The sequence below is a fragment of the Petaurus breviceps genome, unplaced genomic scaffold, assembly GCF_028583685.1.
Source record: "Petaurus breviceps papuanus isolate PSGF00001 unplaced genomic scaffold, PetGlider_PUasm1.0 208, whole genome shotgun sequence".
NCBI lineage: Eukaryota > Metazoa > Chordata > Mammalia > Diprotodontia > Petauridae > Petaurus > Petaurus breviceps.
In genome coordinates, this window is record NW_027185852.1 from 10,950,252 (window position 1) to 10,957,532 (window position 7,281).

The window sequence follows — 7,281 nt, forward strand, 5'->3', positions numbered from 1 at the left end:
GGTGCTAAGTGTCCGAGCCAGGGATTCGAGCTCCAGGTCATCCGACACTGGAGCCGGTGTTCTTACTTGCTGTGCTACCTAGCCGCCCCTATGAGGTTGATTTTTTGAAACAAGGTATAAGATTTTTTCTTCATCAACTTTTATTGCACATTTTTTGGAATATACCTTGAAAGTATTATCCAAAACAACGTAACTATATGTTTAAAAATTACTATTTTTAATGCAGCATCCTATGTAATTGCAAACAAACAAAACTGGAAGCTAACTAAATGCATAATAATAGGGAAATGGCTAAATAAATTGTGGCATATTTGTATAATTAAAAGATCATAATGTAATTAAGACTAACTTGGTAGAGGAATTTTAAAAATCTAGAAAGGCCTTATGAGATAATGAAAAATGCATAAGCCAAAAAATAAGAGTTCACACACGTGAAGACCACAAAAGAGGAAAAATGAATGAGAAGGAATGGGCACAGAATCCTGATGGGGACTTTGAAGTTGTCACTGAAAAAGCATTCTGAGATTTTGTGTCACACTTAATTAATTAAAATTCCAATTTGGTTGAGACACCTTTCTTTAGTGAAAGTAACAAAAGCTAGCTGTCTTTTGTCTCAATTCTCAGCCCATACTCACTGAATGGGCAATGCCTCAGACAAGCTGAGCCCTGGGAAAGACCTCAGGTCACCCATTGCATTCTGGGTCATCCCCAGTCGTCTTTTGTCTTGTCGTTGTACTCTGAAGACTCCAGAGGAGAGAGTGAGGTTGAGGACTTAAATCCACCTCATGAGTATGTCAAGATGTCACCCTGGAGACTTTGTGGGTCCTCTTCTAGAGAACTTCTTAGCATCTTCTACAATGAAGGATGAATAACACCAGCTTTTGTTCAGAGAGCTTTTACAAAGTTTACAAAGCACTTTTCATACGTTATCACTTTTGATACTTAGCAAGACCCTGTGAGGTGGACACTATTATTACCTTTTTTTTTTTTTTGTCTTTTTGGAGGGGGAAAGCAGGGCCATTGGGGTTAAGTGACTTGCCCAACGTCAGGCAGCTAGTGAGTGTTAAGTGTCTGAGGTCGAATTTGAACTCAGGTCCTCCTGACTCCAGGGTCAGTACCACCCAGCTGCCCCAGGTAGACACTATTATTATTATCCCCATCTTACAGATGAGAAAACTAAGGCTGAGAGAGACTGGATTTGAACTCAGATCTTCCTGAATCTCTTGTAACCTCTCCACTGCAGCACCTAATCACCCCAAGTATTGAGCTATTTGCTTTTCTTCCTTGGCAACATGATATGCTGTGCAGGATTTTTTCTCGAGGCTCCATACTCTCACCAAATTCACATTTTCCATTACAAGGTAAGAAAATTGTTACCAGAAGGGGGTGGAATGATTGTGACATGATTAGAGGACTCCCAGGTAAGTGCGTTCTTCAAATTCCAGACCCTTTGCTCTCAGAAGTCTCTTCTTCCAAAAATGTGGAGCGTGCTTCAGTTCATCACAAGCAACTCTCCTGTCTTTCCTATTCTACTATGAGTGAGATGTGATTGTTTAATTTAATTTGAATGGCTCTGAAATGACCAGAGGAATGAAAGGCTTAGAATTACATCTACTCTAAAGAAGGGTATCTGGAAGGTGCAGTGGATAGAGGTCCAGCCCTAGAGCCAGGAAGACTCATCTTCCTGAGTTCAAATTTGGCCTCAGATGCTTACTAGCCATGTGCCCCTGGGTAAGTCACTTCACCCCGTTTGCCTCAGTTTCCTCATCTGTAAAATGAGCAGGAGAAGGAAATGCCTAAGTGCTCCAGTATCCTTGCCAAGAAAGCCTCAGATGGGGTTATGAAGAGTCTTGCACCTGAATGATCATAACAAAGAGGTTTACAAGTAAATAATAATTTATTATTTATATATAATATAATATATTATGTGTCATAATATCTAGTATATTATATGTAATAATATAAATCACATTAATGCAAATTTATGTAGTAATTTCAAGTTTACCAAGAAGTTTCTTCACAACTACTCTCTGAGGTAGGTCATGTACTTCATTATTATACCCATTTTTCAGATGAGGAAAAGGGACATTAAGTTACTTGCCCAAGGTCATAGATCTAAACAGTGTTGAAGTCAATCTATGGACTCAAGCTAACTCCAAGATGATGGCTGCTGCTGGTTTTTTGTTTGTTTGTTTGTTTTCTCCACTAAGTTCCATTGCCTATTATTCACAGACATACAAACTATTTTTTTTTTTTTGTGATCATAGCGTTTAGATTTGGACTAGCATGTTAGTGATTGCCAAGTTCAGACACCAGAAAGGAGGAGTAATGCAAGGTGACGTAAGCAGTAATTTGAAGTCCTGATCCCACAGTCCATTGTGTCTTAGTCCAACAAACCCCACATCCTTGAGGTCCCCATTCCATAGAATCCTCCAAGAATCATAAATCATGTTCACCTGCCTTTCCCTATTGTGTTGTGTATCAGGAGTAAGCCAAGCTGGTGTTTTGCAATATATAAAGCTGTGCTGAACAAAATCCAGTCCTAAAATGGAAGGTGGGCCCCAACGAATTACTAAAAATAGAGAACGCAATGTTTGGAACAATATTTTAACTGAACCCAAAGGGGAGATTGACATTGGCAAACAAAATTCATCCAAAGCCAACTCATTGAGGTCTTCCAGAAATATGCTACCAGCCTTACAAGGGGCTGTGTGTCTATGCAAAAAAATGTTTCTAAATCCAGGTCTAAATGCAAAGACTTGAAATGCCTATAATATAAAAACAAAAACAAAAGCCCATAAAAGAAACCTCTTGGAAAAAATGGTGTAGCAACGTCAGATAATACGGAAGAGAGCAAGAAACTTGATGGTTTTGCCTCTATTTGTCTCCGTGACCTCGAGCTGCCACTCCCCCTGTTCTTCTACAGTGGAAGTTTGCTACAACGAAGGGACTTGCTTTTGCTGTTGTTGTGGGGTACAATAGAGTGTATACATTTACATGAGGATTGACCCCATTAGGGAGGATATAGGCACATTCTAATGATGTTACTGTACCTTGAATATTCTCAGTGGTGGCAAATCTTTCTTGCTTAGGAGTGGATTGGATTTCTTGGCAATAGCCCAAAGTCTGGTGAATAAGATGGATAACCCAGTAATAACATTACTCTTTTTGGTTAAAAGAAGAAAAGGGAGGGTAACTATAGAGTAGCCAAATTTGTGTTAATATGCAGCCTTCAAACTGGTTCTGAAAACAGTTTCCAAAAGAGAAGTTGCCAAAGTATTCTGAGTAGTAACAGAATTGCTAAAGTAGGTAATATCTTGGAAATTCAATATTTTTAGATGTGCAAATTCAAGTCTGATGGATGAAATAACTGGTCTCCCTACTTTGTAATCACACCTGTACTACAACTCTATGACCTTAAAGATCCCTTCAGATTTTGAGAGTCTGTGAAGATAAGAATAATAATCCATATCCTTTCAGAAGTCAAGGAATATATTCAAAAGTGGCTATGGTGAAAGACAAAGAATTATCATGTGATAATCATACCAGGTGATCAGGCAGTTTATCAATAAACATTTATTAAGCAATTCCTTTCAATATTCCACCTCTCAGTGTTCTAAATACTTTCATTTAATTGCCAAAATATGACAATAAGCAAATGACAGATAATTAAAGTTAAAATATTATTAAATAAGAGAAGCATTATTTTTTTTCCATTAAATCTTCCTTGAGTTATTCTAGCATTTAAAAAAAAGATATGAAATTTTTGGAATGGAAATTTGAATCTAAAAAAATTGAATAAATTCTGAATTCCAACTTAAGCAGACATGATTCTTTATTATCTAATACTGGTCTCCTGCAAGTCACTGGAGAAAGTAATAAAATTGTGCCAAATTTACCAAAATACAAATCTGGGGCTCATGAAATCGGGTTTTTTGGCCCCCAATGCTTGATAATCTTTATATTCTACTTGTATTCAGTCCATCTCTCACACACCTCCCAGTGATAGCACCAAATCATGTCTTCTTGTCCCAAATCCTCAGCTGTAACCTATGAGAAAGAATAGGACTTAGAAGTGCTTAGAGGTTTGCAAAGAGCGTTTCATGCTATGCCATTTGGTCTTCACAACAGCCCTTAGAAGCAGGTACTCTTATTATCCTTATTTTGCAAATGAGGAAACTGAGGCTCTGAGGAATTAAGTGGTTTTCTAGTAAATAGCTGAGGCCAGATTTGAACTTACATCTTCCTGACTCCAAGTCCTAAACTCTACAAGATGATACCACCCCTACACTGACATCAGATGATTGGACATTTTACTTCAAGGTGACAAAGTGATTTAGTGAGCTCCTTCAACTTTTCTCCATCCCTTAAAATTTTTTAGCATCTCTTCATGGGCAGCAACATGGTGCTGGGCCTGGAGTCAGGAAGACTAATTTTCTGAGTTCAAATCTAGCCTCAGACATTTACTGCCTGTGTGACCCTGGACAATTCACTTAACCCTATTTGCTTCCGTTTCCACATCTGTAAAATGAATTGGAGAAGGAAGCAAACCAGTCCAGTATCTCTGTTAAGAAAAACCCACTGGAGTCATGGAGTCAGACACAACTGAAAAATGACTGAATGAAAAAACTCTGCTCCTCCATTTCATAAAACTCCTTACCATTCCTTAATGTTCTTCCTTTGTAGCCTCACCTTAATCTTCCAATCCTCCTTTCTCACAACTAATTCCATTCCAGACAAATTGTCTTCTCCAAGATTAGATGTGCAGAATGAAGCATACATTGGCAGACATGACCAATATGATGGTTTGTTTTACTTAACTATGTCTTAGTGTGGTGAAGGAGGTCATAAGGAAATGATAGCTCCATAAAGGAAAAGTAATCAACAAAACAGTTGTAAAGGAAAAGAAAGGCAGCTGTAATCAAGATGTAATCTGACTTTCTTGCTAGGTTCTGGGAGAGCAAATTTCAAATACATCAGGAAAGACCTAAGTAGAAATCTATGACCTTAGATTCTACAGGTGTAATGTAATGCCAAAAGAAGGCAACTTCCCAGGTTCAAAATACCAGCATAGGTGCTCTCTATTTTATTCAGTGACAAACCAAGAACAGAGAAGATCAAAACATGACATCATTCCAAATACAGCATTTACTAAGCCTGATTAAATAATCTCCAAGTACTACCCCACCCCAGGACCTTCCAATCATTCAATCAATTACAAAGTCTCTGTTCTAAATACTTCTCCACCCCTAGGCTATACCTTAATTAAGTCCACCACAAAGCCCCTCTTCTCAAATGGAGATTAGTTTCCAAACATAAGGTCAAAAGTTCCCCACCCCTGGATCACAATTGAATCTACCCCAGAGTTACATCAAGTTTAAACACAGCACTTAATACCCAAATGGAGGTCTTTTCTTCATCTTGACACGAGGCAAGTTCTCAGCAATCTTAGTTCCTGGGGAGACAAGGCTTAGCAAAGCCACAAGATACATTGCCAGTCCCTTCATGAATTTATCCTCTTGTCTGTAGAACAGTCCCAGAACCCCTGAACACATTAGCAAAGCCCTCTCCCAGGATTTCTGTAAACATACAACAAGAAAATCCTTCTTCAGGGCTTCTGAACCAACAGAAAGGCTCCCAGACCCCTGCAACAACAGCACAGTCCCTCACCAGTGGACAGTATTCACTCTGTCTTCAGGACAGTCTCCAGACCCCTGCAACAACAACACTGTCCCTCACCAGTGGACAGTATTCATTCTCTGTCTGCAGGACAGTCTCAGGGCTTCTTAGCGAACAGCCAGGTTCCAGGACTTCTTCAACAAAAGGACTGTCTTTCACCAGTGGACAAATCTGGCAAAACAACATCAAAACAGACAAAGTACCAGCAAAACAGCCATGTCTCCTCAGTCCTTGGCAGCTCAGGGGGCAGGTCTCAAAAGTCCAGGGCAATTCAAAGCAGCCACCAGCAATTCTCTTAGTCTCTCTCTCTCCACAAGGTGCTGCTTCCAAAGAAGGTCTTCCGCCTCTCTCTAGTGTCTCTCCAAATCTACATCACCAGCTCCTCCCACTTCAGGACTTTCTTTTCACATCAACAAGCCCATCCCACAGGTGGGATTAACAAGCTCTGGGTTTTAACACAATCTATTTGAAAACCAAGCCAATACAGGGAATCTTTAATTGCCATTACTATCACAACAGGAGAAGTAGATCCAAGAGGGAAGGGAAGCCCTCAAGAATGAGATTCTAAAGATAAAGAGAAACAATTCTAGTAAGCAAGAAAGGTGTAGGGAGGGAGAGCTGTCTAAAGCAAGTGAAATGGAAGTACAAAGAACACATGGGGAAAAGTTTTACATATAGCCTACTATGTGCCAAGCTCTACAGTAAATGCTTTTATAAATATTATCTCAGTTGAGTCTCACAACAGCCTGTGAGGTAAGATTATTATTATTATTATTATTATCTCCATTTTACATTTGAGGAAATTGAGGCAAACAGAAGTGACTTGCTAAGGCTGGATTTCAACTCAGGTCATCCTGACTCCAGACCCAGTCCTCTCTCCATTGGGCTATCAGCTCTCTCTAAGTACAGAAGACAGAATGATGGCAGAGAAGTAAAATGAATATTAAAACCCAGCACATTCTTGTAAGAATGGCAGCAGGATGATAACACATGATAACAACATAAAAGTTCAATTCAGTTTACTTTCGTTTTGACTTTGCTGGGGTGAAGGGGAGGGTCAGAGGAGGCATAGCACCACAGCTCAGGAGAAAAGGTACAACATAGAAAGGGAGAATTACCTGACTTTTCTTTTGCTTCTTCCACTTTTTCTTTTCTAGGAGAATGACCTTTGAAGTAGGAAGAGGAAAACAAAAATGATGAATACAGAGTTGAAAACTTCTGGTGAGTGATGAGATAATAAGATAGCACATAGCTGCCTCTGGAAAGTCTGGATCGCTCTATCAGGACAAACTGCATTCCAGAACACTGAACAAACCTCTGAAGCAATTGCTGAGCTGTTCTCTAGGCTCCATCAAAGAGCACGGACAAGAAGTGAAAAGAGTCACAGAGGGGACTCTTGTCTATCACCCTATACCTATATCTATGTCTATATGTGTGTGTTTATGGGTATATGAGTGTGTGTTGAACTGAAATGTCTGACTTGATTTTCTTCAAAGCCATGGTCCTTTCTAAAGCCTTATTCACACCTAGTCTACTTTAAAATTTTTTTATTGATGTGTTTTGTTTTTGGACATTATAAACTTTCCAGATTGCCCCCATTCC